This window comes from Triticum dicoccoides, chromosome 6A (assembly GCF_002162155.2).
Source record: "Triticum dicoccoides isolate Atlit2015 ecotype Zavitan chromosome 6A, WEW_v2.0, whole genome shotgun sequence".
NCBI classification, from domain to species: Eukaryota; Viridiplantae; Streptophyta; class Magnoliopsida; order Poales; family Poaceae; genus Triticum; species Triticum dicoccoides.
Window position 1 is genome coordinate 50,865,510 of NC_041390.1, and position 5,094 is coordinate 50,870,603.

General features: G+C 47.6%; 1 protein-coding gene across 1 annotated transcript in view; it reads left to right on the forward strand.

Annotated features, from left to right (window-relative positions):
- Positions 1 to 1,184, forward strand: part of LOC119319162 — a 4,709-nt gene extending 3,525 nt beyond the window's left edge. The window contains exon 3 of the mRNA XM_037593648.1: positions 810 to 1,184. The gene's annotated coding sequence lies outside the window, so the exon portion shown is untranslated. The remainder of the gene's footprint in view (positions 1 to 809) is intronic.
- The last annotated feature ends 3,910 nt before the right edge of the window (positions 1,185 to 5,094 follow it).

Consider the following 5,094-nt stretch of genomic DNA (forward strand, 5'->3'; position numbering starts at 1 on the left):
TTAGTATAACTGAGTCTAGCTAAACAAATCTTGAGTAGAGAAACACCTAATAAGCTATATCTGCAACATGACTTTGAACAACACTGAAACTCGAACAGCTGATAGATCAGTAAGCCTTTTTTCCCACTGGCATTAGTGAACATCTGTGGATGAACAATGTTGGTAGCCAAGAATTTACTAGCCAACATTTTGGCATGCCAAAATATTGCAACACCCAAGATTTGCCTGTTTTTGGCAAATTTTGTGAGATGGTCAAAGTAAGTTGGTGGCCAACCAATTGGTAGCCAAAATTTTGTCTTGCCAAAATGTTGGTTGGCCAATTTTAGGTAATCAACCAATCATGCTCTAGGACAATCAAATTTTGATTGTGCCCTTGGTTGGCCTATGCTTGCATTGATCATGTTATGTTATAATTGGTTAGTGTTTTCTCTCTCCTTTTTTGCTATAGTTCGATTAGCATGATTATTAGCTGATTCAAGTTGTACTATTTTCACGACACACTCCTAGTTGTATATACCCACAGAGCTGTTTGATCTATACAAGTATTTTGGCTCCCCCTCTGTTCTCTGTGTCTAGGTGCATATACCCACAAAGCCGGTAACATATGTTTGGTTACCTCCTTGTTCTCTGAATTACTCGCTGCCTGTTTGTTGGAGCTGGAAGTGAAAACCTTAGTTTTATATTTTGCACCTAGTATGAAAGCTTATGTAGTTGTATCTCAGAAATATTTTGTGTGGATGATTTCACATATGTAATCATGCCTCGGTTACATGGTTCTAATCATCTTTCACCTTACCACAACTTTTCAGGTCGGCGGCATGATGCTTCGTGTGCGATAACCACTTCGTATCTGGTGAAATCTCATTTGGTCGCGTTACTACATAAATATGGTTGCCAGACATATTGCTGTGCCTATGGAAGTGATGGACGTATTACACGAATATGTGTGTCCTTATGACACTGCTCGTCAAGTTTTTCCTATGTACTGTATCTCGACGATTGGTTGAACTGCGAATGTGTATGCGGATATATGTGGACGGTAGAGGGAATGTATCGTGAGGTCTTTTCAGGAGGGGAATACGGTGATTAGTTACTGATGTCCTTATGACGACATGCGCGACAGCACAACTTCTCCCTCCCTGCGCCGATTGCGTGTTGTATCAGGCCAGGAGATTTTAATTTGGCGCCGGGTATCTGCTTATGTTCCATGATGTCCCTGCTTGTCCCATTGCGCTTGTCTGTGCGTGTGTGTTTGTGTTGAATCTAGAATCGCAGTATCTAGAATCTGATTCCGAGCTCAGTATCTAGAATCCCAGTGGTTCTGATGTGTGAATTGCATCAGTATTCTGACCTAGTAGGTGTGAAGAAGCTCACGTGTGTTGAATTGCACCAGTAGTCTGACCTAGGAGCTGTGAAGAAGCTACAACTTTTGTTCACTGGTCTGCTAATCATGATCGTGCAAATGAGTTCCTCTGTGTTATTGAATGTCGTGATTGGCAAGTGTGATCAAGCGACTCCGGTGTCAGCCCCAAAATTTCACAACTAGAACGAGGCGTGAACCACGAATAATGTATAACTCAGACAATAGATTGTATATAGACATGTTCTCCAATGCCATCGGCCCATGATGAATTTCAACAATCACGGTGCCATGGCCCAGGGGTGCCACAGGACACCGTAACTCAATCCATCAGGCCGGCACAGGGCCCCCGTGCTAATATTGGGTCCCAGACTCTAGCCTGGCTTATGGGCTCTCTAAGAAGAAGGAAATCGACATTTGTGTCGTGCAAGTCAAGGAGACCGGACCGACATTGGACTCCTCCAATCGCCATAGATCACTTATGACTCTGTAAACCTAATCATGTTGCTGATAGCTGAGCAAAGGCTACTTTGAGTTCTAGAACATTAGCTTTCCGGGGTTCAGAATCCCGAACTTTATTTCATCACAACTTGTAAATGACATTGTTATTATACAATCAATAAGGGGCATCTCCAATAGGAACCCACAAAATTTTTCCCGCATCCGTCTGCAGAAAGGGAGAGACCAGCCCGTGGACACGGATGCGGGAGGACGATATCCAACGCTAGCCGCATACATTGGGTCTACAATTCAAACCAACCTTACGAAATTCGATTAAACCGGATGGATTTCATTCAAGTCCGCATATATTTTAAAAAAACGGTCAATATTTCAACCGTTTAAGTTAAAAACTAGAAAAAACATAAACCTTATACCGGACGACCACCTTGTACGCATGGCCGCCATGTCCTGCCGCACCGCTGTCTCCGTCGGTGCCGTCGTCATCCTCGTGGTCCCTCTAGCGGCGGAATGGCACCGGAGGGCCGTGGCAGCCTTGTCCGGCGGCTGGCTACCGCTCGCGAAGGAGACACTCTGCCTCCTACTGCGCTATGCAGAGTGCCACCACGACCACTGCCAACGTGGCCTTCGAAGCCCTGGCGGCGGCCTTGCCGCGACCAGCTTTCGCGGAGCAGTCGCTAAGCGACCTCTCCTCACTGATCTTGGCGAGCTCGCCGTCAAGGCAGCGGCGACGCCTGGCTGCCGTCTTTGTGGTGGTCACGGGGCGGTCGAGCGCCCACATGGCGGCGAGGTCTGGGTCGTTATGGACGCAGTCCGGCGCCACATCGCTCTTGGCAAACGCGGGGCGGCGACTGGCATTGCGCCGATCGTACCACTCCTGCTGCTAAGCCGCGCGCTCCACCTCAGACACGACACCCCTCGAGCCCGAGGGACCGCCGAGGTAGTGGAGGAGGCGGCCCCATGCCTTCTCGAGTGTGGGCGGCAGCTCCTCCTTAACGGCGAGGCGGTGGCATCACGCAGGCAAGAACGACGCGTTGATGCAGCCGTACCGGCTGTGTGGCGGCAACGCAGTTCCTCGATAACCCGGCATTCGATCTGGAAACCGCGGTGGTGCGGGGGAAAGGCCAGCTCCTCCTTCACGCGGCGTCTGATCTGGATGTTGCGGTTGTGCCGGGGCAAGACCGGCTCCTCCTTCACTGGCAGGAGCGTGGACGCCGGCTCGGGCTTGACGTGGTGGCGTGGCGGGGACGGCGGCTCATCCTTGATGCACGCCTGCGACAGCCCCATGTAACGGAGCGACTGCTCCGTCATTATCTCGATCTGATGGACAGAATCTACGTCCATGAGAGTGGCCTCCTTGAGGAGTCGGGGCGGCTGCTGTGGCGGCTGTGGCGACACCTGGGGGTGGCCACCTGCAGATCAGGAAACAAAGGAACTAGAAGTTGGGTTTCTCGCATAAAACTACCTTTTGCTGCATCCATGTCCCAAAACCAATCAAGAAATATGGATTCTACCTCCTCCATATCATGATTTAGTTCAACACAGATCACCAAAAGCTTCGCATGACAAGCAAAAACGATGATCATATCCGCAAGTGGGTAGAATCTCACGGAGAAGCGGATTATAAACTTAGAGATGACTTCTTTCGCATCCAGATGGACATTGCAACGATCATCATGAAAGAAGTCGTCGATGAGAAGGGGATGTTCCACCACGGCCCTATATCGCGAGCTAACGTCTGAACTCGCATGGGCATGCAACGTCAGGACCTCACGCCGTTCAAGAAGCTAGGGTCCATCCTCGATGATATGGAAGGATGGAACTTCTAGTGATTTACCATGCTGATGATGATGGTATGTGTCGGTTGAACTTGTATACTTTCTATAGCGATGAAACTTTGTTGTCCACGGTTCCTACCGAACTTGCATAACGCTACTTTGTTAGTTTGGGTACGATGACCTGCGTACCTCTAGTTAATTAATTTACGTACTATATGTTGCATCTAGTTGCTAACCCTTTCTTTTTCATGCTGCTCTAGTATATTTTGTTGCATATGATTGTACATTCTCTTAATGAATATGCATCTCTAACAGGTACCTAGATTCTTGATGGCGAAGAAGCAGTGCTATCTCGTGTACAAAGGGAAGATTCCGGGAGTGTACGACGAGTGGCCTGAGTGTCAGGCGCAAGTGGATGGGGTCTCGGGCGCCAGCCATAAAGACTTCAAAAGCAGACAAGAAGAAGAAGCTAACTACTTGAGGTTCACGCTAGCGCGAGAGAGGTCTCATAACCGCCGCCTCATGTACTGCATAGTTCCGCTCTCACTCATAGTGATAGCTCTTCTCGCGTATATCATTGTTTAGATGGACGACCATGTAGTTGCAAGTATTCGAGACTTGTATCGCTATTTTCGAGATGATGACGAGAGACCACATTGTGTTGGATGATGATTATGATGATGACATGATTTGATGAGACTATTTGTATGTATATGCTATGATTACATTTGTATGTGTATGATATGCTAGAGAGTATTGTATAAAGCCCTAAACAAAATTCAGCAGCAAAAAATATGGAGCAGATTTTTTTTTTTAAAACTAATAACAGTAGCGCGGGGTATAGCTTTAGCAGCAGCGAGTTCTTAGCAGTAGCACTCTTTGTTCAAGGGCGCTACAGCTATTAGCAGTAGCGCGTGTTGGAGACCGACGCTGGTGCTATCCCTAGATAGCAGTAGCGTGGGTCAAACCATGGTACTGATAAGCGTTAGCTATAGCATCATATCAGTAGCGCGGCCATCCGCGCTACTGCTAAGCATTTAACCCACACTACTACTAGGCGTTGGGACTAGAAAGCATGGTGCAAGAGGCATTACTGATTGACTTATCAAGCTCTGCAATATTGGAACGTCTTCTATGTCTAAAACCAGTACCAATGAAGGGCCTGAATCATGTGGATGTTCAAGTTGTCTTTGCTATTGGGTGTTGGTATTGATGGTGGCCTAGGAGACAAACAACTCATGCAGAAAGGGTGTGGTCGGGCTGGTCGATTTCTGTACTAGCGATTGCAGCAAATGCATCTAATACAAGGATCCACACATCCGATCCGAAGCCTAGATGGTCTAAACCACACCCTGGATTTCTGAAACTTAATGTAGACGCGCCCTTTTATGTGGATTCAGGAACGACATCAACTGCAGCAGTTCTTCTACGAGATGATCACAGATCGGTTGTTCCAGCCAATTGTTGTTTTTACACATATGCTGCGGATGTATCAAC